The sequence below is a fragment of the Pleurodeles waltl genome, chromosome 6, assembly GCF_031143425.1.
Source record: "Pleurodeles waltl isolate 20211129_DDA chromosome 6, aPleWal1.hap1.20221129, whole genome shotgun sequence".
Classification (NCBI taxonomy): Eukaryota; Metazoa; Chordata; class Amphibia; order Caudata; family Salamandridae; genus Pleurodeles; species Pleurodeles waltl.
In genome coordinates this window covers 1,448,383,026-1,448,409,758 of record NC_090445.1, presented here as the reverse complement: position 1 = coordinate 1,448,409,758, position 26,733 = coordinate 1,448,383,026, and positions in this window count along the sequence as shown.

Below are 26,733 nucleotides of genomic sequence, written 5' to 3'. Positions count from 1 at the left end.
GTGCATTTGACTTTCACGTGTACAGTCTTGCTCTTTCTCTGTTTCTCCCCCTCTGTTTTCCTTTCCTACTTTCCTCATTGAATCAGCTCCCTGTATCTGTGTTGTTGCCTTCAGAGGAAGAAGCTTCTGGGATGTCACTGTTCCGATCTGTCTCTACATAATCTGGGGCTGAGTATGGGAACACCTTAATGTAAAAGAACTTTTTCAGTTTTTTTTGTAACTTATTTCTTTTAGAATGACTCAAGTGATCTTTGTATTGTGTCATATCTTTATTTATTTAATCTAACTTTTTCTTGAAAGATGTTAGAGTGGTCTTAAAGTGATTCTTAGTCATCTGTATTTCAATAAGTATTGCATCTGCAAGCCATTTATCCGTCTTTATTGTCAAAACCAACCAATCTTGTCTACAATGCCAGGCTATTTCTGCCCATTCTTTTCTAAACATCTTCTAGAAATATTCTAAGTGCATTTGTCACAATTAGTCCAAGGGGAGGCAGCATTTGCCCTCAGGTACTCTGTCATAATTACTCTGTGTAGGATAGCTCTTATTCTGACTCGCTTTTACTCTGTAAGGGATTCCTAGTCCTTGGTCTGTGAAATTTTTTGAGACACATTTAAGTCTGCAAGCTAATGAGGGCCTGAGAGGATTTCATTTATGTCCTGTTCAGTAAACATTAGGTCTTGGTTTTGGATGATTATAGCAGTGGACAGTTGTGAGAGACAACGTTTTGAAAAGAAGATATAAGCAGGACACGTACATCCAATCCAGAGGTGTCCTGGCAGCTGTATTGTGCTACTATACACACACCAGGCAAACATGGCCGAGAACCAAGGCCTGACGCGCTTCTCAATAGCCAAAGAGGCCTTGATACAGCCCACACTACTGTTCCTAGCACAACCTGTGCCGGGGTCACTTCCTGGGAGGACTAAGCGCCTGGAGGTGCATAAAAAGGGACAGTCGACTCCGCAGCGCAGGATGAATGTTGGACACGCACTGGCTAAGAGAGGGCCCGTCTTCGTTCGTCATCGCCCAGATGAGGCTGGGCTGGGCCAACACTCTAATGCCAACAGCTGCCTGTTGTTTGCAGTAAGGGGTGGCCAGTCCTGGAGCAACATGGGAAAATGTAAAGCAGCTGTAGTACATGACAGATCATCAGGGAATAACAAAAATTAGTGATACACTGTTCCAACCATGTAAACCAGAAAATAGTGACCGGGGTCCTAACTTCTAGGAGCAAGCGGCATCACACACCCATAGGGTGTCATGCTTCATCATAGGCACTGCTCCTCGTCAGACCGGCGCTGCAATGTCTGACGGGCACCACCCCTGATGGGGGGGCTCTTTGCCGGAGATCTTTTTATGTGGTGGTGCCGTGACCCCAAGGGTGATTAAAGTGTCGATGGAGATCAGAAAAAAATGTGGTATTAAAATTGACTCTCACAACCGCCACTGAGACAGTAGAATTTATTGGACCAGATGGACGGTCAGGGCCAAGGTTAAAAAACAAAGTCAAAAGAGTGAATAAAGAAACTAAGATCAATCACTCTTATTGTGGAAAAGAGTTTTATTTTACATCTCAAAGAGAGGAGTCTGGAAAATCTCCAGAATCTAACCTCTCATGGGTCAACATGTTTCGCATCCTGGTGGTCCAAACGGATCCAGTGATGCTGCATCAGGACCTTATGTAACTATATGTATCTCCTAAATGATAAGGGCCACATATATTTCAAAACAAGGTATATAAGTTACTATAGACCAGCAATTTGCTGGGGGAAGTAACATTCACTTACATGAATATGGAACCACTGGTTCCTAACTCGTGCCCTGCAAAAAGAAGTACATAGGTTATACCAAAACAAGCACGAGACATGACTTAGGTGTATCGTGGGAAAAGAAGGCGATCATGCTGCACAGTGAACGTGTTAACTCGTGAACAACATGCATGCAAATGCTTGTGAAAACAAGCTTACCGTCCTAAACTGGAAGACGAGCATCCTAGGAATACACAGACCAATGGTCCAGCGCTAAATGACATCTATAGAGGAGATATGGAACAAGAATTTATAATGGTAGGAAGATTACCCACTCAAGTAACTACAATGTCTAGTAACATAGAAGTCTGGAGGGTAGTAATGATAGGTTATCAAATGGAACCATTACAGAGAACATAATAGCTCAAACATGTATGGTAAAAGCTGTATCACAGTCACATGACTGAAGATCAATCATGGGGGACAGAGAGTCCCTAAAAATCAGAATAAGGCGCTCAAGCCACAGAACAGTCAAAAAGTACCGCACTAGTAAGAAAGCTACCCACCAAGGAGTCAAAGGAATAGTACAGGGTGTCTGTGGCAATGAAGGGGTTAAGTAAAATACACCAACCCTCAGATAAATTGTAATCAAGAACGGTGTATCCTCAGACGGTACACCGTCCCATGGTAAAGGGACCCCATGCAAAGATTGAGCGTTAGGGGAGCCGAGAAAATGTAATCAAAATGTTGCCTCTGCTAAAGAGCGCAACGAGCAAGAGTCAAGCCGAGTCCTGGTAATAAACGCGGGACCCGGCGAACATAAAACAAGAAGCGGCGGAGCACTTACTGGATGCAGCTGCTTGGGCCAGGAGGAAACCTACCCCGGTCCGTGGTTCCCGGAGATAAGAGGAACCAGGACCGGGATACTAAAATACGCGACTCGCCGGAAGCCGGATGAGGGCAAGAAAAAAAATAAAAAAAGGAAGGAAAAAAGAAAACTGGAGCCAAACACTGGGTCAGAAGTTACAAGGTGAAAGTTATTGAAACATTACATAAAAACCAAAAAGATTACTCCGCCCAAATGGCTGGGGTAAGGGGTGCAAAGTCAAAGCGAACAAACTAGTAAGAGTCCATGGTAGTAACACTACTAGTCTAAAGTATAGGGGAGAATCATTTAGAAAGGCAATTCCACGGAATATCATCATTTAAGCCAATGACATGAGTGCGTAGCTTAAACACCCATCGTTGTTCTAACTCAAAAAGAGAGTTCAGTGTGTTACGCGAGTCAGTTTGTAGCACCAGCCACCACATATCGTCAGGGCCATGTTTTTTGTCAAGAAAATGTAGGGCCAATTTGGTCGTAGCACGGCTACATCTGATGTTACTGCGATGTTCATTAATTCTAAGCTTTACTGCTCTTGTGGTCATGCCTATATATTGTAATTTACAGGGACAGGTGATCATATAAACACAATTCTTTGTGTTACAATTTGTGTGTTTAACTAAGTGCCAAAGGCCTATAGAATCAAATTCGATGGATTTTAATAGTTTGGTAAGGGTGCAGACATTGCAGGTACCACAAGGAAAATGCCCGGCCACTGGTGGGATACCCCATAATGTTTGTGAATAGGGGGGTGGCTGGATGGGGCGGGGTCTGGTATGGACAAGTAAATATTTTACTTTAGTGGTGCGTTTAAAAGCAAATAAAGGTTTTGGAATCTGAGTACCACCACTACAGAGAATGGGCCATCTCTTATTCACAACTCTCTTGATGGTGTTAGACAGGGGGGTGAAAGTAGATACACAAGTAAGCTTAGGGTCTGGATCCTGTGGAGTAGTAGATAATAAAATGTCTCTACTGCAGGACTTGGCCCGTTTGTAGGCTGTCCTCACCACCTTGTCTGGATAATGGCGGTTACAGAGTTTATTGGTCAAGTCATCAGCTTGGGAATTGAACATCCATGTGGTACTGCAGTTCCGTCGTAGACGGAGGAATTGGCCGTAAGGAAGGTTGTCTCTCAGTGCCTTGGGGTGGTGGCTCTCATACATGAGAAGACTATTGCGGTCTGTAGTTTTGTGGTAAGTATGAGTATATAATTTCCCACCCTCAATGCAGATCATAAGGTCCAGAAAAGGTATCTCTGTTTCAGAGACAGAGGATGTGAATTTCAAAAAGGGATTCAATGTGTTAATCCAGGTAGTGAAAGTTTGTACCCCCGACAGGGCACCTTGCCAAATGATCAAGATATCATCAATATACCTGCGCCAAAGTTTGATGTTAGTATGAAAGGGGTTGGTGTCTGGGAGTATGAACCTGGATTCAAAGTCAAACATATATAAACACCCCAGGCTGGGAGCAAAGGTGCTACCCATCGATGTTCCGCGTGTCTGATGGAAGAGGAGATCCTCGAACTGGAAGAAATTTTCTTTCAAAGCTAGAGAGGCGCAATGCATGATGAAATGTACAGGAGAAGTCAGTGTCTGATTAGTTGAGTGGAGTGCGGTTTCCACAACTTCCAAAGTAGCCTCTTGTGGGATATTCGTGTAGAGGGCTTCAACATCAAGAGTGATAAGGGCGTGAACTTCAGTAGTTGAGTTGATGTCTGCAATTAAGTTGAGGACGTCTTTAGTGTCCTTCAAATAGGTGGAAGATGACTGGACAATTGGTTGTAAGAATTTGTCACAAAAGGTGGAAAGAGGTTCAAGTAAATACCCAATACCGGAGACTATGGGGCGTCCCGGAGGAGGTATCTTGCCTTTGTGAATTTTGGGGAGACAATAGAAATAGGGAATACGTGGGCTCGTGCTGTCTAAAAAATTTGCCTCATTGCGTGATATCCAGGTATTCCCCAAGGCTTCCTCAATCATACCCCGTATTTCGGTTTGCAATCTCCTCGTTGGGTCAGTGTTAATCTGTGTATAGTAGGTCGAGTCCCCCAGTAGACGTAGGCATTCTTGTCTATAATCAGAGGAATTAATTATGACTGTGGCTCCCCCTTTATCCGCAGGTTTGATGACAATACTCATGTCTGTGGAAAGTGCTTGGAGGGCAACTCTTTCAACATTAGAGATGTTGGAGAAACTCCGTTTGGGTTGTAAAATAGCTAGGTCACTTAATACTGCTTTTTCGAATGCTAATACCTCGCAGGGCATAGCAGCGGTAGGAGGCATGAAGGTGGACGGTTTTCGGAGGCCCGTGTCTGTGGGCTGGTCAGAGTGCACTTGATCCTCAAAGAAGAATTGCAATCTAATCTTCCTGAAGAGCTGAGACATTTCACAATGGAGACGGAACGAGTCTTCTCTGGGGGTAGGGACAAAGCCTAGTCCTTTATTCAGGACCTACAGTTCAATAGGGGAAAGAGATCGTGATGAAAGATTGACCACTAAATCCGATTTGGTGGATTCTTCCCTTGACTGCGGGTTACCATCTGTGGTTCAAATCAACTCTGAACTCAATGACAACAGGGAGTTTTTAACTCAACAGAAAATTACGAAGCTACAAAAAGACATTGTGAAGTTTAGCCGTGATAAAGTCTACCCTTATATCACAGATGACTTTACTACTGAGATACTTCCCTCCTCCTCTGATGAATCATCTGCATCAATAAAGAAACCACGGAAATACAGTAATAGCTCTTCATCCGACGGTTGGAGTACAGATGATGATGGGACTCATTCATTCTACCACTACCCCCAATACCCCCCTGGACCGTCTCATTACCCCCCTGGACAACCCTTAGCATGGCAACAACCTTATCCATTCTATCAACCTCGCCCCTTACTCCCCTATATGCCTTTTTTAGGCCGCGGCCGGGGCAGGGGAAGAGGCAGAAGGAGAGGAAGAGGCAGAAGGGTACACTGGACCCAGGACGAACCACAGATGGTAACCCGCAGTCAAGGGAAGAATCCACCAAATCGGATTTAGTGGTCAATCTTTCATCACGATCTCTTTCCCCTATTGAACTGCAGGTCCTGAATAAAGGACTAGGCTTTGTCCCTACCCCCAGAGAAGACTCGTTCCGCCTCCATTGTGAAATGTCTCAGCTCTTCAGGAAGATTAGATTGCAATTCTTCTTTGAGGATCAAGTGCACTCTGACCAGCCCACAGACAAGGGCCTCCGAAAACCGTCCACCTTCATGCCTCCTACCGCTGCTATGCCCTGCGAGGTATTAGCATTCGAAAAAGCAGTATTAAGTGACCTAGCTATTTTACAACCCAAACGGAGTTTCTCCAACATCTCTAATGTTGAAAGAGTTGACCTCCAAGCACTTTCCACAGACACGAGTATTGTCATCAAACCTGCGGATAAAGGGGGAGCCACAGTCATAATTAATTCCTCTGATTATAGACAAGAATGCCTACGTCTACTGGGGGACTCGACCTACTACACACAGATTAACACTGACCCAACGAGGAGATTGCAAACCGAAATACGGGGTATGATTGAGGAAGCCTTGGGGAATACCTGGATATCACGCAATGAGGCAAATTTTTTAGACAGCACGAGCCCACGTATTCCCTATTTCTATTGTCTCCCCAAAATTCACAAAGGCAAGATACCTCCTCCGGGACACTCCATAGTCTCCGGTATTGGGTCTGTCCTTGAACCTCTTTCCACCTTTTGTGACAAATTCTTACAACCAATTGTCCAGTCATCTTCCACCTATTTGAAGGACACTAAAGACGTCCTCAACTTAATTGCAGACATCAACTCAACTACTGAAGTTCACGCCCTTATCACTCTTGATGTTGAAGCCCTCTACACGAATATCCCACAAGAGGCTACTTCGGAAGTTGTGGAAACCGCACTCCACTCAACTAATCAGACACTGACTTCTCCTGTACATTTCATCATGCATTGCGCCTCTCTAGCTTTGAAAGAAAATTTCTTCCAGTTCGAGGATCTCCTCTTCCATCAGACACGCGGAACATCGATGGGTAGCACCTTTGCCCCCAGCCTGGCGTGTTTATATATGTTTGACTTTGAATCCAGGTTCATACTCCCAGACACCAACCCCTTTCATACTAACATCAAACTTTGGCGCAGGTATATTGATGATATCTTGATCATTTGGCAAGGTGCCCTGTCGGGGGTATAAACTTTCACTACCTGGATTAACACATTGAATCCCTTTTTGAAATTCACATCCTCTGTCTCTGAAACAGAGATACCTTTTCTGGACCTTATGATCTGCATTGAGGGTGGGAAATTATATACTGATGATATCTTGATCATTTGGCAAGGTGCCCTGTCGGGGGTACAAACTTTCACTACCTGGATTAACACATTGAATCCCTTTTTGAAATTCACATCCTCTGTCTCTGAAACAGAGATACCTTTTCTGGACCTTATGATCTGCATTGAGGGTGGGAAATTATATACTCATACTTACCACAAAACTACAGACCGCAATAGTCTTCTCATGTATGAGAGCCACTACCCCAAGGCACTGAGAGACAACCTTCCTTACGGCCAATTCCTCCGTCTACGACGGAACTGAAGTACCACATGGATGTTCAATTCCCAAGCTGATGACTTGACCAATAAACTCTGTAACCGCCATTATCCAGACAAGGTGGTGAGGACAGCCTACAAACGGGCCAAGTCCTGCAGTAGAGACATTTTATTATCTACTACTCCACAGGATCCAGACCCTAAGCTTACTTGTGTATCTACTTTCACCCCCCTGTCTAACACCATCAAGAGAGTTGTGAATAAGAGATGGCCCATTCTCTGTAGTGGTGGTACTCAGATTCCAAAACCTTTATTTGCTTTTAAACGCACCACTAATGTAAAAGATTTACTTGTCCATACCAGACCCCGCCCCATCCAGCCACCCCCCTATTCACAAACATTATGGGTTATCCCACCAGTGGCCGGGCATTTTCCTTGTGGTACCTGCAATGTCTGCACCCTAACCAAACGATTAAAATCCATCGAATTTGATTCTATAGGCCTTTGGCACTTAGTTAAACACACAAATTGTAACACAAAGATTTGTGTTTATATGATCACCTGTCCCTGTAAATTACAATATATAGGCATGACCACAAGAGCAGTAAAGCTTAGAATTAATGAACATCGCAGTAACATCAGATGTAGCCGTGCTACGACCAAATTGGCCCTACATTTTCTTGACAAAAAACATGGCCCTGACGATATGTGGTGGCTGGTGCTACAAACTGACTTGCGTAACACACCGAACTCTCTTTTTGAGTTAGAACAACGATGGGTGTTTAAGCTACGCACTCATGTCATTGGCTTAAATGATGATATTCCGTGGAATTGCCTTTGTAAATGATTCTCCCCTATACTTTAGACTAGTAGTGTTACTACCATGGACTCTTACTAGTTTGTTCGCTTTGACTTTGCACCCCTTACCCCAGCCATTTGGGCGGAGTAATCTTTTTGGTTTTTATGTAATGTTTCAATAACTTTCACCTTGTAACTTCTGACCCAGTGTTTGGCTCCATTTTTCTTTTTTCCTTCCTTTTTTTATTTTTTTTCCCCCTCCCCCCCCCCTTCCCCTCACCAGTGTTTTCCCCCCCACCCCCCCACCCCTTTTTCCCACAAATCCGTGCCCATTTGTGCCTCTACCCCTTCCTCAGTGTTAGGATTCTCTTCCTGTATCTGGGTGTTTAATTACACTTTTTTCCAGTTTCCCTTATCGGCCTCGGGATTCTCTGTAGTCTTTTTTCACTGTCTATCTTGTCTCAGACCAACGCTCACGCGTTGCCTGACTGCCTGACCTTGCCCTCATCCGGCTTCCGGCGAGTCGCGTATTTTAGTATCCGGTCCGGTCCGGGTTCCTCTTATCTTCGGGAACCACGGACCGGGGTAGGTTTCCTCCTGGCCCAAGCAGCTGCATCCAGTAAGTGCTCCGCCGCTTCTTGTTTTATGTTCGCCGGGTCCCGCGTTTATTACCAGGACTCGGCTTGACTCTTGCTCGTTGCGCTCTTTAGCAGAGGCAACATTTTGATTACATTTTCTCGGCTCCCCTAACGCTCAATCTTTGCATGGGGTCCCTTTACCATGGGACGGTGTACCGTCTGAGGATACACCGTTCTTGATTACAATTTATCTGAGGGTTGGTGTATTTTACTTAACCCCTTCATTGCCACAGACACCCTGTACTATTCCTTTGACTCCTTGGTGGGTAGCTTTCTTACTAGTGCGGTACTTTTTGATTGTTCTGTGGCTTGAGCGCCTTATTCTGATTTTTAGGGACTCTCTGTCCCCCATGATTGATCTTCAGTCATGTGACTGTGATACAGCTTTTACCATACATGTTTGAGCTATTATGTTCTCTGTAATGGTTCCATTTGATAACCTATCAATACTACCCTCCAGACTTCTATGTTACTAGACATTGTAGTTACTTGAGTGGGTAATCTTCCTACCATTATAAATTCTTGTTCCATATCTCCTCTATAGACGTCATTTAGCGCTGGACCATTGGTCTGTGTATTCCTAGGATGCTTGTCTTCCAGTTTAGGATGGTAAGCTTGTTTTCACAAGCATTTGCATGCATGTTGTTCACGAGTTAACACGTTCACTGTGCAGCATGATCGCCTTCTTTTCCCACGATACACCTAAGTCATGTCTCGTGCTTGTTTTGGTATAACCTATGTACTTCTTTTTGCAGGGCACGAGTTAGGAACCAGTGGTTCCATATTCATGTAATTGAATGTTACTTCCCCCAGCAAATTGCTGGTCTATAGTAACTTATATACCTTGTTTTGAAATATATGTGGCCCTTATCATTTAGGAGATACATATAGTTACATAAGGTCCTGATGCAGCATCACTGGATCCGTTTGGACCACCAGGATGCGAAACATGTTGACCCATGAGAGGTTAGATTCTGGAGATTTTCCAGACTCCTCTCTTTGAGATGTAAAATAAAACTATTTTCCACAATAAGAGTGATTGATCTTAGTTTCTTTATTCACTCTTTTGACTTTGTTTTTTAACCTTGGCCCTGACCGTCCATCTGGTCCAATAAATTCTACTGTCTCAGTGGCGGTTGTGAGAGTCAATTTTAATACCACATTTTTTTCTGATCTCCATCGACACTTTAATCACCCTTGGGGTCACGGCACCACCACATAAAAAGATCTCCGGCAAAGAGCCCCCCCATCAGGGGTGGTGCCCGTCAGACATTGCAGCGCCGCTCTGACGAGGAGCAGTGCCTATGATGAAGCATGACACCCTATGGGTGTGTGAGGCCGCTTGCTCCTAGAAGTTAGGACCCCGGTCACTATTTTCTGGTTTACATGGTTGGAACAGTGTATCACTAATTTTTGATGTTTCTATTTGGAGGATATACACTGGACCATAATTCCTCCTGATCCCTCCCTTATTTTGAGCATCAGGGAATAACACCTTGGTTGCGTTCCTGTAGAAGGCCGTTGAAGCCCTAGAAAAGGAGATCGAGTCACGCGAACAACGGCTGTCCATTGTAGCCCCCCCAGCAACCACTTTAATGCCATCTTTGCCCTTGCGAATGCCCCGATCCATTCTGCTACCTAGCCATCAGTGTGCAGGGCAAGTTGACTGTCAGGAGAGGTTGGTTGTTAACCTCTCAAATTCCCCTATAGCTGATCCTGTTTTAGACAAAAACGGTTCTGTAGTTGGCTTATCTGGAAATTTGGACTCAAAGAGAAAGAGGAAGCGCAGTGAAAAGCTGCCAAAGAGCAAGCAAACACATACCACAGAATCTATAAGTCCTGGAATAGACAGATGAAGGGTGGAAGGGGCCCGGGGGGGCCATGATAGCCCCTCAGTGGAGCAGCTTGTGGAGGAGATAGATAAGAGACTCCGCCCAACTGAAAAGCGCCTGACAGCCATTGAGGAGAACTTGGGGAAAGTTGTTTAATTGCTTACTAACGATCTTCTGCCAAAACTTCCTCTCCTTCAGCCCTTGTCCTATTCCAGTTCCACCTCTTCAGGGGTGTTGTCTGGGGTTCCTCCACCTTTTTATGGGATGAAATCGTGCTCGGAGTCTCACCTTAAGGCTGACCACTCTCCCCCTCCCCCTGGATCTGTTACTGAGGTGCCTGGGGCTTTATCAACTGTGCCAGCAATGGAACACTGCCATCAGAACAGTATGGATCAAAATAAGGTGGGTGGTGGTGGGGACAATGTAGGGATCAGTGGCGGTCAGGAGACTGCTGATTGTCATGCTGCAAAGTCTAGCAAGGAGGTAGGGGGTTGCGAAAAGGGGCATGGAGTACTTCATCTTCCAACTGAGACTAATCCTCTGGTGGCAGTAATTGCAAATGTTCCTAGCCCCAAGTCACATAGCATGGAATCTTTTACTGAATTGAAGAACAAGGTTCTACAATGGTTGCATGTAAATGCCAATTTTCCTTACTCCCTATTGTCCACAATATTAATGGTGAGGAGGGAGGCTTGGGTGGGCTTGTTACGCAAGCAATGTGAAGGGGACTGTATTGTGAACAATTTTAATTCTCCCTCAATCGTCAACCATGTCATTTCAAATTGTTGCAAGACTGGTTCAATATACAAGGGCCCTTCCCTGTATCGACTTGCAGCTTTCTACCCACTACTAGACCCTTTAGGTCCCTTCCCCTCTGTGGGATCGCAACCCGGCCCTAGGGAATACACAATCACCAGAGGCCAAGGAGGTGGTCCATCCCCCCATAGAAATGTCCAACGGGGGGCTCCATCTTTATTGTCTGATGTGGACTGACTTACAGGCCTGGAGACATAGGGCACTCTGTGTCCCCTGCAGGACCTTCTCTCACTGCAGGGGAGGGCAGTTGTGGACCCAGTCGAACCCAACAATGCCTGTTCTCAGACTGAGATTAAAGAATTGTCACAGGGGCTTTTTACTTTTCCAGAGGCAGATGCATTGCAAACTAAAAGTCCGATAGGTGTCCCTTCAGGTCAATGCTTGAGGATTCAGTCAAAATTATAAACTGGAATGTAGCTGCTTTAGGAGATAAAGGGGGTCATTACAACCCTGGCGGACGGTGTTAAAGTGGCGGTAAGACCGCAAACAGGCCGGCGGTAACAAAATTGGAATTATGACCGTGGCGGAAACCGCCAACAAAGACAGCCACTTTAACACTCCGACCGCCACAGCGGTACAAACAAACAGCGTGGCGGTCACCGCCAACAGACAGGCGAGAGACAATGTACCGCCCACAGTATCACAACCTACCAATCCGCCACCTTTTCCGGGGCGGATTCACTGCGGATAAAAACACAGTGGAAACAGCCATTTCAAAGGGAAAACGCTTACCTCTACACACTCCACGAGGAAGGAGGACACCATGGAGGCGGAACTCCATATTCTTCCTGCACTAGTCTTCCTGCTCCTGTACGACGATCATCATTAAAAAATATATACACCACGAATAGTAGTGCAGGTAATGCACAAGTCATTGTCCGTGGACCACTGGGCCCAAAATGCATGGGTGAGGCCCACACAAGATACCTGACCAGAAACGGAAAGAACACTGCTGGGGCATCAGATAGAAATACAACAGGCACCTCAGGGGTATGGGAAGGGGGGGCACCTCAGCCGGATGAGTGCACCACGCCAGATCCACGAGGGGGCTCCATGCCCATTGATGTATCCTGGGGAGTGCAAAGCCACAGTCTCTCAAGTCTCTACAGTGGGTGGGTTGCCCACTGTTACATCCTGGGGAGTGCAAAGCCACAGTCTCTCAAGTCTCTACAGTGGGTGGTTTGCCCACTGTTACATCCTGGGGAGTGCAAAGCCACAGTCTCTCAAGTGGAGAACAGTCTCCACTGGTTCTGGAGGGGGACTGGTGCCCAGAGTGCTTCATCCTGTGCAGTACAGACTGAGTGGATGCATGTCTCCACTGGTTCTGGAGGGGCAGTGGTGCCCAGAGTGCTTCATCCTGTGCAGGACAGACTGAGTGGATGCCTTTCTCCACTGGTTCTGGAGGGGGCTGGTGCCCAGAGTGCTTCATCCTGTGCAGGACAGACTGAGTGGATACCTTTCTCCACTGGTTCTGGAGGGGGACTGGTGCCCAGAGTGCTTCATCCTGTGCAGGACAGACTGAGTGTATGCATGTCTCCACTGGTTCTGGAGGGGGACTGGTGCCCAGAGTGCATCACTCTCCCCGTGACGGTCCCAGTCGCGTCACTGCCCCTGCCGCTCATGGGCTAGCGGTGCTTGACTTGGCGGTCTTTGCCCTGTTCAGCGGTGCTTGAGTTTGAAGTTTCTGACCTGTTCAGCGGTGCTTGCCATGGCGGTCTTTGCCCTGTTCAGCGGTGCTTGCCCTGTTCAGCGGTGCTTGAGTTTGAAGTTTCTGACCTGTTCAGTGGTGCTTGCCATGGCGGTCCTTCATTGCCCAGCTGGGCTGGGGCTTGCGGTCCTTCATTGGGCAGCTGGGCTGTGGCTGGCGGTGGCCTCCTGGCCAGTGACGATCGGGCTGCCCTCCTGGGCACTGACTTTGGCGGTAGCCTCCTGGCAAGTGACGATTGGGCTGCCCTCCTGGGCACTGACTCTGGCGGTGGCCTCCTGGGCAGCGGGGATGATGGCAGTCTTCTCCGCCGTGCTGCTCCTCCCAGACTTTGGCGATTTCTTCTGCCCCTTCCCCACCTTGGGAGGAGTCACAGCTGAGGGGACACTCCCCCCGGGACCCTTGTGAGCGGCTTTGCTGGCTGGAGTCTTCCCCCACTCCCGCCGGGCACTGTCCAACTTCTGGTGCTTCACAGGGGGGGGACTGGCTGTGCTGTGGCTCCGTGTCACACTGGCTGCCCTGATGCCCGGTGCACTCCACATACCTCTAACAACAGGCACCACTGGTCCCGGAGATTTTTTGGCTGAGGTGCTAGTACGGGACCTATGAATTGGAGGGGGGGTGGGAAAGAGGTCAAGCTTGGTCAGGAAAAGTTTCTTAGGAACACTGGGACGGGTAGCTGGAGGGGGTCTGGGAGTGGAGGAAGAGGAGGTGGTTGCAGGAGGTGTAACTTTAGTGGCTTTGGGTGCAGGTGCATGCGCTGGAGGCTGTCGTGAGGTGGATGTATGTTGAGTGGGTGTGTGCCGGCGTTTGTGTACTTTGGGAGGAGGGCTCACAGACACACTGGGAGAGGACACAGGGGACGTGTAAATGGTAGTGGTGGTGGTGTGTGTACGTGAGTGGGGTGTGGTGGTGGGTGTGCTGGTGCGGGACCTAGTGGCTGTAGTGGTAGTGCATGCAGGTGAGAGTGTAGACGAGACTGGGAGGGAGGAGGGAGACGATGAGGAGGGGGACACAGTGGAGGCAGTGGATGTTGGTGTGTCTGTATGTGTGTGATGCTTGCGTGAGTGCCTGTGGGATGTGTGGTGCTTATGTTTGCCTGAGCTTCCCTTGTGTGGTGAGGTGTGTGCATGCTGGTCTGATGGTGTGCTTGGGATAGGCAAGGGTACAGGGGATTGGGTCTGGGTGGAGGAAGTTGGAGGGGGGAGGCTAGACACAGGGACAATGGCTGCCATCAGTGCTGAGGCCAGAGTTTGCAGGGTTCGATGAAGGGCAGCCTGACCAGAATGAATGCCCTCCAGGAATGCATTAGTGTGTTGCAATTCCCTTTCTACACCCTGGATGGCATTCAAAATGGTAGACTGCCCAACAGTGAGGGACCTGAGGAGGTCAATGGCCTCCTCACTGAGGTCAGCAGAGGTGACAGGGGCAGGGGCTGAGGTGCCTGGGGCGAAGGTGATACCCACCCTCCTGGGTGAGCGGGCACAGGGCGAAGGCTGAGGGGCTGCTGGGAAGGCAGTGCTGGTAGGGGAGGTGGCGGCTGTACCTGTAGAAGTGGGGGGCACAGATTTTGCCGCCACCACAAGGGAGCTCCCATCGGAGGACGAGTCTGTGTCGCTGGTTGCTGATCCTGTCCCCGCCGTGAAGCTCCCCTTGCCCTCCGTCCCACTGGTGTATTCTGAGTCCGTGGTGTGGCCCTCCATGGCCATGTGGGATGCAGCTCCCTCGTGCTCCGGTGCCACTGTACCTCCGCCTGATGATGCTGATGCACACAAGAACAGGGAGAACACAAAAAGGGGGGGGGACGACAGAAGAAAGACAGGTTGAGTGCATGGCTTACCGCTACCGTTGGCGGACAATACAGAGACAGCAGCCCCCTGCACTACGCCGCGCTGTTGGGCTCTACAGATGCAGTTCCTGGGATATGGCCTGCATTGCTATGGTCGACATCTGCACACATTGATGACACAGGGGCATGTATACCTGTACTTGGCACTCTACAGAGGTGGGGTGGAGTGCAACATGGCCTGCATTACGGAGGGGCCTAGCCTACGGAACTCGCCCTGGCCTAGGGGAACCCACAGCCCTCCTCCCCCACCCAGACACCTTCACTGCGTGCAAACTCCGCTGAATGATGTTGTACTCACCCCCTTGTGTCTGCTGTGATGCCCACAAGCGCCCATCCAACTCCGGGTAGGCCACCGTCAGGATCCGGAACATCAGGGGGGTCATGGTGCGACGGGCACCCCTCCCACGTTGGGAGGCCATCCCCAGCTGAGCCTCCGCCGTCTTCTTGCTCCAGCGGCGAATGTCCTCCCATCTTTTACGGCAGTGGGTGCTCCGTCTGTGGTGGACCCCCAGGATCCGGACGTCCTTGGCGATGGCACGCCAAATATCCTTCTTCTGGTGGGCGCTGGCCTAAATGAAATGTACAGGGGAAGAAGAGAAGTCATTAGCAACTGCACCGTCGAAGTGAGTGGCCCCCATCCCTACCCTTGCCATGTGGCACATGCATTCACAGTCCATCATGCACGCAGAACCGTGGCCCCTTCCTTCTTACAACCAGCCATCTCCACTCAGGCATAGCCCATACAACGTGCTCCCTGTGTACTTACCTGTTGGTCTGGAGGACCGTAGAGTAGCGTGTACTGGGGGAGGACCCCGCCCACGAGCTTCTCCAACTCCTGTGCAGTGAAGGCAGGGGCCCTTTCCCCAGACACACGAGCCATTGTCTCTTCCAGACCGAGGTCACAGCAGCACTTGCTGTGTAGGTCCTCTCCTGTCGAAGATCAGGTATCGAGTGATTGACCAGATAGAAAATGGCGGTGACGTCTGCGGCGGTGCGTACCGTCACCGCCGGCGCACTTCGTCATTGGCTCCTGGGACCCATAGGGTCCAATGTTAACCAATGCAGCATTGCGCCGCGCTCTTCGACCGCCTACCGCGACGGTGTACAACTCCAGTGCAGTTACCTCACATCCCATTGTCCCACTTTAGAGGTCAGGCAACCGCCATTTCAGGGGCCCACATGGCTTCATTTTCAACTGCGTCACACATACCTAGGCCTAGACTCAACACACATACAAGCAACTTTTTGGATTATGTTTCGTGTTCTGTGTAGACTGTGGGTACATACCTCTGAGTTGTTTGACTCTGTGGTCGCTGTTGTCCTTCCTAGGCACCGTCCACTGGGACATGTGAGGAGATGGCGGAATCCTCCGGTGTACCGACCGCTGGTGGACCTGTTGACAATGGAGGAGCGACATTTAATCATCACCTACAGGTTTGACCGTGCCACAATCCAGGAACTGTGTACCCAGTTGGAGCCTGACCTGATGTCAGCAATCCACCATCCCACAGGAATCCCCCCTCAAGTGCAGGTGCTATCAGTGCTCCATTTCCTTGCAAGTGGGTCATTTCAAACAACAGTGGCCATAGCATCAGGGATGTCCCAGCCTATGTTTTCAAACGTGTTGTCCAGAGTGTTGTCTACCCTTCTGAAACACATGCGGAGCTACATCGTTTTCCCTCAGGTGGAGGATTGGCCTACAGTGAAAGGTGACTTCTATGCCCTTGGACATATCCCTAACATCATAGGTGCCATTGATGGGACCCATGTAGCTCTGGTCCCCCCCCCAGAGGAGTGAACAGGTGTACAGGAACCCGAAGAGTTATCATTCCATGAATGTACAGATGGTATGTTTGGCAGACCAGTACATCTCCCAGGTAAATGCTATGTTCCCTGGCTCAGTGCATGACGCCTACATCCTGCAGAATAGCAGCATCCCTTATGTGATGGGTCAACTCCAGAGGCACCGGGTGTGGCTATTAGGGGACTCTGGTTACCCCAACCTGTCATTGCTACTGACCCCAGTGAGGAATCCCAGGACCAGGGCAGAGGAACGCTAAAATGAGGCCCATGGGCGGGTGATCGAACGCACCTTCGGCCTCCTGAAGGCCAGGTTCAGGTGCCCCCATATGACAGGGGGTTCCCTATTCTACTCACCAAGGAAGGTGTGCCAGATCATCGTGGCCTGCTGTATGCTTCACAATTTGGCTTTGCGACGCCAGGTGCCTTTTCTGCAGGAGGATGGTCCAGATGACGGTGTTGTGGCAGCTGTGGAGCCTGTGGACAGTGATGAGGAGGAAGCAGAGGAAGAAGACATTGACAACAGGGACTCAGTTATCCAGCAATATTTCCAGTGACACACAGGTGAGAACACATTCCTGCCTACTACAAGTACTTTCACACTTCTACCTCTATCCTGTCTGTCAATTTCAACCAGTATATGGTAACTGAGTTGTACATTTCCATTACAGTTTCACAGGTGTGGTTTCCAACGTGTGTCATCTGCTTAGATTCCTCATGGACTTGAGATGTGTGACATAGGTATGTTGACATTACAATTGAGAACGCATTTTGTCACTGTCATTGCTAATATAAATTTTCTAAATCACAGACTGACTCCAGGTTGTTTTGTGCTTCAAGGGTGTTTATTGCAGTGCTAAATATTGGAGGGGGGTTGTAAAATGGTGAGGGGTGATGGTGGAGGACTGTCCATGGCAGAGTCCAGTCTATGAGTCTCACAGGTGCATTGCCCATATGGGCATAGGAAGTGGAGCTGGGGCAGTTCCAATATGGACAGGGTTACAAAGTGGGACAATAGGATGACAATCAGGGTGGTCTTATTTCTTGGCGGGGTCTTGCCATCGTGCTCTGTCTTGTTCCTGGTTCTCAGGGACCGCTTTCGGGGTGGTTCTCCGTCTGCAGGGGGTGGGGTGCTGGTGTGGTGTGGTGGTCCTGTGGCGGTGCCTCCTGTCCACTAGCGCCGGCAGAGGTGGTGGGCAGTTCTTCGTCCTGGCAAGTGTCAGGGGCCCCTTGGAGTGCCACAGTGTCCCTCCTGGTGTTGAGTATCTCCTTCAGCACCCCTACGATGGTGCCCAGGGCGGTGCTGATGGTTCTGAGTTCCTCCCTGAAGCCCATATACTGTTCCTCCTGCAGGCGCTGGTCTCCTGAAACTTGGCTAGGACCGTCGCCATCGTCTCCTGGGAGTGGTGGTATGCTCCCATGATGGAGGAGAGGGCCTTCTAGGCCTGTCCGCCCCCTGTCGCACGGCAGCCCTCCCAGTTCCCCTGTGTTCCTGTGCCTCCGTCCCCTGGACCGTGTGCCCACTACCACTGCCCCCAGGTCCCTGTTGTTGTTGGGGTGGTGGGTTATCCTGGGTGCCCTGTAGTGGTGGACACACCGCTGATTGACCTGTCCTGGGTAGGGAGGTTTGGGCCTGCTGGGTGGGTGCTGTGCTGGTGTTACCAGGGGGTGGAAGCTCGGTGTTGGGCTGTGGCTGGGCAAGGGGAACCAACTGTACAGAGGCCCACGATGGTCCGGGCTGGTCATCAAGATCCAGTGGGGCAGAGCTGCTGTCGTCACTGTGGGCCTCTTCTGGGGGTGGAGTGGTGTTGTCTGGACCCTCATTTTGTTTTGCTAATGTCGCCCTAAGTGGGAAGGGTATGCCCAGACGTGGGTCCCGTGCTTCCCATGCCACTGGATTCAAGCTAGCCTGGCTGATGAGGGGTGAAACCCCGAAACCGGTCCTAGGATGCTTGTTTCCAGTCCAGGGAAGACCTGGCCTGGCAGTTCGGGCTGGACTGTTCCCATAGGGAACAGGGTCAAGACTGATTTGCATATGGCTGGGTCCAAACTGGAATGGCATGGGCAGCAAAAAAACGATGGATTAAACCCAGATCTGTGACTGGGGGTGAGTGTTTGCATTGTCAGCACTCCGTCCATCATCATTTTGTTTTGCTAATGTCGTCCCTGTAGTGGTGGACACACAGCTGATTGACGTGTCCTGGGGACGGAGGTATGGGCCCGCTGGGTGGGTGCTGTGCTGGTGTTACCAGAGGGTGGAAGGTCTGTGGTGGGCTGTGCCTGTGTGAGGGGAACCGACTGTCCCGAGGCCCATGATGGTCCGGGCTGGTCATCTAGGTCCAGTTGGACAGAGCTGCTGTCATCACTGTGGGCCTCTTCTGTGGGTGGGGTGGAGATGTCTGGACCCTCCTGTCTGGTGACGTTGGGTAGTGGTCCTGCAGGGGTGGAAAGGCATGATTATTGCATCTGTGTGTTTCATGGTGTGCAATGGGTGGGTGACCTTGTACCCCAGTGCTGGCATTCCTGTGTGTGGGCTTGTGTAATGATGGTTGAGGGGGGTGTTATGGGTATGTGCAGTGGGCATGATTTAGTGATGTGTGTCCATGCTTTGTTTTTGCATGCAGAGCTTGGTGTTGGGATGTGTGGTTTGTGATATTGGTACATTTGTGAGGAGTTGGAGTGAAAGGGGTGGGGGCGAGGGTGGGGGTCTGTGATAGCATGCAGGTAGGGTGGGGGATATGATAGTTAAGATTTGACTTACCAGAGTCCATTCCTCCACCGACTCCTGCGAGGCCCTCAGGATGCATTATTGTCAAGACCGGCTCCTCCCATGTTGTTAGTTGTGGGGGAGGAGGTGGGGGTCCGCCGCCAGTCCGCTGTACCGCGATGTTGTGTCTGGAGACCACGGAACGCACCTTCCCCCGTAGGTCGTTCCACCTCTTCCTGATGTCGTCCCGATTTCTTGGGTGCTGTCCCACTGCGTTGACCCTGTCGACTATTCTTTTCCATAGCTCCATCTTCCTAGCAATGGAGGTGTGCTGCACCTGTGAGCCAAATAGCTGTGGCTCTACCCGTACGATTTCCTCCAGCATGACCCTGAGCTCCTCCTCCGAGAACCTGGGGTGTCTTTGCCGTGCCATGGGGTGGTGTAGGTGATGTGTGGGGTGGTGAATGTGGTGATAAGTGTGGTGATATGTAGTGCTGTGTGGTGTTTTGTGCATGGATGTTATGTGGGTGATGGTGTTGTGTACCTGTGGATGCTTGGTTGTAGATTGTAGTGTCTCTCTCTGGCCTTCTGTCGCAATTGTGGTCGTAGGGGTTTGTGGGTGATGTGGGTGTGTGTTTTATATAGTATTGTGTGTGTGGGAGTGGTGTGTGTATGTGTATCAGGTGTGTGTCTTTCGAATTATCCAATGTGGTGGTGTTTTGGAGATGTGTTTGTATTTTGAGCACGGCGGTGTGTACCGCCAATGGAATACCGCTGTTGAAAGCCCGCCGTGTGGATTCGTGTGTTGTGATAGCATGGGCGTATTTCTGTTGGCGTGATGGTGGAGGTTTTGGTTTTGCCAGTTTATCACTGACCTTTGGTGTGGCGGACTTGTGTGGGTGTCTGAATTTTGATGGATTTCGGGATGTGGGTCATAATAGCTGTGGCGGATTTCCGCGGGTGCGGCGGTGTGTTGGCGGTCTTCTGGACGGCGGTGTGCGGCATTTAGCGCCAATGTTGTAATGACCCCCAAACTGTCTAACCCGGACTGGGGAGATCTTATAGACCAGCACATGATCTGTTTTTTCCATGTAACGTGGGCTCTGGAGCCCAAGTATAGACCTGGTTATACGAGTTTCTGGATTCCTACGGGTAGGGTGCCATCTGGCAGGTCTTGAGGAGCCTTGTTAATTTGGCTCAGCGGAATTCTTAAGTATAAAGTCAGAGAAATGGCCCTGGGCTCTGCTGATACACAGTGCCTATTTCTAGCCATCAATAAAGAGTATCTGCTTTTGCTGATAAATCTCTATAACAGAAGTGTGGGAAAGAACAGTGAATCAGAAGATCTCTGTGTTAGATAATTTGCTTGCTAGATGTGATAGAGCTTACTTTGTGTTGATAGCTGGGGCCTTTAGTACCACCTTTGAGCCATATCCAGTGGCTCAGGAGCTTTACTGGGAAAAGGATCACCTGTGGGGATTCCTGAAATTGGCGATGTGCAGTAGGTGTAGATTGACCAGGGCTGCGCTACAGGCTGTTGATATCACACTCTCATATGGCTCCGTGCATGTAATGGTCGCTCTCGTTCAGATGCCAGTTTGGCCCCAACATTTAGACGAGGGATGTGCAGAAGCCTGCTTAGATTATTTGCTCCTACATATATGCTTGTGGGGCCATATGGAAGATATGGTGGTCCTGGAGCATGTTGAAAGTGACCATGATCCATTGTTACTCTGTCAGAAATCTGTTTCCCTGTATTGAGGCCTCTGTTTCTGGGGTTTCTGGCCAACATTTAGCAGTGACAAACAAAAGGCGAACTGTTAAGTGAGAAGTGGTTGAATCTTCCCCTCTTACTATTGCCACATTGTATCATTTGTTAGCCAATCACATGGAAATTATTCTTCAGTATGGGTCCAATCATGAGAAGATAGTGGAAGAGCATTTGAAATTATATGATCTTCTCAAAGTACTTTTTGTTAAAGACTCAGTAGGTAAGATGAGGTCAAAGCTAATTTGTGGATGGTATACTAAATCATGTAGGGAAGCTAAACACAAGTTATTAAGGGTTCTCAAAGGTAGGAACAGATGTATGATAAAGCACTCTAGAACAAGCTATAGGCTGGTGCTCACTCAGGTTCGGAAAAACTGGGAGGTGACATGCTGGGAAGCCCTTCTGGAAGCAATCAATCAATCAAAACAATTTCTAGAGCGCGCTACTCACCTGTGAGGGTCTCAAGGCGCTAGTGGGGGTGGTGAGGGGGGTTACTGTTCAAACAGACATGTCTTGAGGTTTTTTCTGAAGAGTAGGAGGTCTTTGGTTTTGCGGAGGTTGGTGGGGAGGGAGTTCCAGGTTGTGGGTGCGAGGTAGGAGAAGGCCCTGCCTCCTGTGGTGGTTTGGTGGATGAGGGGGACTGTAGCTAGTGTGAGGTCGGCTGATCGGAGGTTGCGGGTGGGAGTGTGGAAGTTCACTCTTTCGTTGAGGTAGGTCGGGCCGGTGTTGTGGAGGGATTTGTGTGCGTGGATGAGGATCTTGAAAGTGATTCTCTTGTCTATGGGGAGCCAGTGAAGAGATTTGAGATGTGGTGAGATTCGTTCGTGGCGGGGGAGGCCAAGGACGAGGCGTGCGGCTGTGTTCTGGATTCTCTGGAGTTTGCGTTTGAGTTTGATTGTGGTGCCGGCGTAGAGGGCGTTACCGTAGTCAAGTCTGCTGCTGATGAGTGCATGGGTGACTGTTTTCCTGGTCTCTGGGGGAATCCATTTGAAGGATTTTTTTAGAGTGCGGAGTGTGTGGAAGCAGGAGGAGGTTAGTGCATTGATTTGTTGTGTCATGGAGAGGAAGGGGTCCAGGATGATGCCGAGGTTGCGTGAGTGGTTTGCGGGGGTGGGTGCGGGACCTAGGGCGGTGGGCCACCAGGAGTCGTCCCATATGGTTTTGTTGGGGCCGAAGATGATGATCTTGGTTTTGTTGGAGTTAAGCTTGAGGTGGTTGGTTGTCATCCAGTTGGCGGTGTCGAGGAGAGCAGCGTGTAGGTTGGTTTTGGCGGTGGTGGGGTTGCGGGGGAGGGAGAGGATGAGTTGGGTGTCACCTGCGTAGGAGAGGATAGTGATTCCGAGTGGTTGGAGGATGTTGGCAAGGGGGATCATGTAAATATTGAAGAGTGTGGGGCTGAGGGAGGACCCTTGGGGGACTCCGCAGATGATCTTGGTAGCGGTGGAGTGGAAAGGTGGAAGGCAGACTCTCTGGGTCCGGTCGGTGAGGAAGGAGGTGAGCCAGTCTAAGGCTTTGTGGTGAATTTCTATGTTGTGGAGGCGTGTGCGGAGTGTGTGATGGCAGACAGTGTCAAAGGCTGCGGAGAGGTCTAGGAGGATGAGTGCGACGGTCTCGCCTTTGTCAACTTTGGTCCTGATGTCGTCAGTGCATGCGATGAGGGCGGTTTCCGTGCTGTGGTTCTTGCGGAACCCGAATTGTGAGGGGTCAAGAGTGTTGTTTTCTTCGATGAAGTGGGATAGGCGGGCGTTGACTAGTTTCTCGGCAACCTTGGCAGGGAAAGGGAGGAGGGAGATGGGGCAATAGTTGGAGAGGATCTCTGGGTCGGCTTTGGATTTTTTTAGGAGAGTGGTGATTTCCGCGTGCTTCCTGGGGTCTGGGTAGGTGGCAGAGTCGAAAGAGGAGTTGATTATGTCGCGGAGTATGGAGGCGATGGTTGGGCTGGCTTTGTTGTAGATGCGATGTGGACAGGGGTCGGAGGGGGATCTGGAGTGGATGGAGTTCATGGTTTTTTCGGTTTCTTCGTGTGTGGTGGGGGCCCAGGTGGTGAGTGTGGTGGGGGGGTCGTGAGTGGGGGTTGAGTTGGGTGAGTGAGGGGTGTGTAGTGGGTGTGTGTGGTATGAAGCTGTTGTGGATGTCCAGGATTTTGTTATGGTAGTGGTTGGACAGGGCGTCATGTAGGGGCTGTGTCTGTGTGAGGTCTATGTTGCTGGCTTTGGGTTTGGCTAGCTCTTTAATGATAGTGAAGAGTTCTTTGCTGTTCTGAGAGTTGTTGTCAAAGTGTGCCTTGTACTGATCTCTTTTGGCGGTGCATATGAGTTGGTGATGGGTACGAATGGTGGCTTTGAGGGCGGAGAAGTTGGTTGTAGAGGGTTCTTGTCGCCATATTTTCTCCGCTTGGCGGCATTTGCGCTTGGAGTCTTGGAGCTCGGGGGTGAACCATAGGGCGTTCTTGATGTTGCGGGTGGCGATGTGTTTTCTGAGGGGGGCTAGTGTGTTTGCGCAGGTAGTGATCCATTTAGAGAGGTTGTGTGCTCCTGCGTTGGGGTCGTTGGTGTGGGGGGGAGGTTGTGAGCCAGTTGTGAGTTCAGGCGTTCTGTGGGGATCTTGTCCCACATGCGGTAGGGTGTGGTGTGTTGATGGTGGTGTGTGTGGGGTTTTGTGAAGGAGAAGTGGACGCAGTGGTGGTCAGTCCAGAGGAGTTCGGTGGTGTGGGTGTAGGCTATGTGTTGGCTTGAGGTGAAAATTGCGTTGAGCGTGTGTCCTGCTGAGTGGGTGGGTGCGGTGACCAGTTGTTTGAGTCCAAGGTTGGTGAGGTTGTCTATGAGGGAGGTAGAGTTGTGGTCTTGAAGATTCTCCAAGTGAAAGTTGAAATCACCAAGGAGGATGTAGTCTGTGGAGGTGAGGGCGTGCGAGCTGATGGTGTCGGCGATGGTGTTGCAGAAGGCGGGGCGTGGTCCTGGTGGTCTGTAGATTAGTGTACCTCTGAGGGTGGAGTTGTTGTTAATGTGGATTAGGAAGTGCATGTGTTCTGTGTTGTCAATAGTGTCTTGGGAGCTGGTGGTGACTTCGATGGTGTCCCTGTGTAGGATGGCGATGCCACCACCTGGCCTGTTGAGGTCTTTGCGTTGGAGTTTGTATCCCTTGGGGGTGGCGGTGGCTATGTCGGGTTCCGGGGAGGGGTTGGTCCAGGTTTCCGTGAGGAAGGTGATGTCAGGTGAGTGTGATGTGATGAGGTCCCAGAGTTCTATGGCATGTTTGTCAAGGGAGCGGGTGTTGATGAGCAGGCAGGTGAGATGGTTGGGGTGGGTGATGTTGGTGTGGTGTATGAGGGTGTTGTTGCAGGGTGTGTTCTGGTTGTGGGGTGGTGTGCTGCAGGGCTGGTTGGTGAGGGTGGGGGCAGAGCCGGTGTGTATTGCGTTAGGGGTGTTGTGTTTGTTGTCGGGGTCGCTATGGTCGGTGTGTGGTGTGAGGGATGAGGAGCAGGAGAAATGGCAGGTGTGGCAGGTGAAGGGGCCCTGAGTGTGTGTGGGGCTGGAAAGGGTGCAGGTGGGGTGAAGGCCTGGGTTGAGTAAGTGGAGGGTGAGGGGAGAGTAGATTTGTCTGAGGGGGGCAGGGGGACTGGTGCTGGGTGTGGTCTTGGCGCGGACGGGATCTGACGGGCTTGCCGTTGGCAGTGCGAGGAGCGACCAAGGGTTGCTCCTTGTTACCGCGCCGCGGTTGCCATAAATGGGGAGGAGGGAGGGAGTGGCAGCTGGGAGGAGGGAGGTCTGGGCGAATGGGAAGGCTGGGGGGGTGGGGCCGCAGGGATCAGCAGTGGCGGGAAAAAGAACAAAAGGAAAAACGGACGGTGAGGAGGTGGGGGAGGCGGGAGGGGCCGCAGGGACGCAGCGGCAAGGGAAAACAGTAAAAGTTCGGTGAGGAGGTTGGGGAGGCGGGAGGGGCTGCGGGGACACAGCAGTAAGGGAAAATAGTAAAAGTTTGGAAGATGGACAGTGAGGAGGTGGGCGGACGCGGGAGGGGCCGCGGGGACGCAGCGGCAAGGGAAAAGAGTAAAAGTTTGGAATATGGACGGTGAAGAGGTGGGGGGAGGCGGGAAGGGCCGCGGGGACGCAGCAGCAAGGGAAAAGAGTAAAGGTTTGGAAGATGGATGGTGAGGAGGTGGGGGGGTTGGAGGGGCCGCGGGGACGCAGTGGCAGGGATATTAAGCAGAAAGGGAGCGGCCAAGTGGAGGCGGCGTGGGGCGGCGGTGCGAGGAGCGACCAAGGGTTGCTCCCTGTTACCGTGCCGTGGCTGCCATAAATGGGGAGGAGGGAGAGAGTGGCAGCTGGGAGGAGGGAGGTCTGGGCGAATGGGAAGGCTGGGGGGTGGGGCCGCAGGGATTAGCAGTGGCGGGAAAAAGAACAAAAGGAAGAACGGACGGTGAGGAGGTGGGGGGAGGCGGGAGGGGCTGCGGGGACGCAGCGGCAAGGGAAAAGAGTAAAAGTTTGGAAGATGGATGGTGAGGAGGTGGGGGGAGGCAGGAGGGGCCACGGGGACGCAGCAGCAAGGGAAAAGAGTAAAAGTTTGGAAGATGGACAGTGAGGAGGTGGGCGAGGCAGGAGGGGCCGCGGGGATGCAGCGGCGGGGATATTAAGCTGAAAGGGAGCGGCCTAGTGGAGGCGGCCCGGGGCGGCAGTGCGAGGAGCGACCAAGGGTTGCTCCTTGTTACTGTGCCGCTGCTGCCATAAATAGGGGGGAGGGAGTGGCAGCTGGGAGGAGGGAGGTCTGGGCGAATGGGAAGGCTGGGGGGGTGGGGCCACAGGGATTAGCAGCGGCGGGAAAAAGAACAAAAGGAAAAACGAAGCAGCGAGGTGCAATGATTATGGAAGGTTATGGAAGCTGGTATCAAATGATAGAGGGGCATCTCAGCCTCCGAAGGGGTCTTCAATTCTACCTAATGAATGGGTCCAAAATTTGAGTATACTCTACTCTGGCAGGGAAGAGCTTAGACCCGAAGTGATGAGTATATTTTGGGAGGAGAGAGTTCCTCCACTTGAGTTTACCCTAATCGCAGCAACTGTGGCTGTAAACTCACTTAAATGGGGCAAAGCCCCCGGTCTCCATAAAATACCTGGAGACCTTTTTAAGTCGAATTCCAATATCTGGGTGCCCTATATCAAAACGGTCTGTAATGCAGTAGCTACTGGTGCACCTATTCCCCACACCTGGAAGGGGGCAGAAATAGTCCCTCTTTTCAAAAAGGGCAATACGAGTAACCCAGTAAATTTCCCGCTGATAAGTCTGATTGGCAATTTGCTAAAGATTTTTGCTAAACAGCTCTTGGAGCGGCTGATGGAGTGGATTGAGGAGAGGGGCTATCTCCAGCTTGCAGGCTGGATTCAGACCCACAGTTAGTGCAGCACATCAAGTTCTGCGATTTTTGTCAATCAGATGGAAAACTGTGGACATTGATGGAGGGAATTTGTTTGTTGCTTTTATTGACTTCCAAGCACCTTTCTACTTAGTTCCAAGGGGGAAGCTGTGGGGCACGTTGTAGAGATTGGGTGTTCCATCTGAACTTCTTAATCTGATTATTTGCTTACATGAAGGTACATATGCACGTGTCAGAT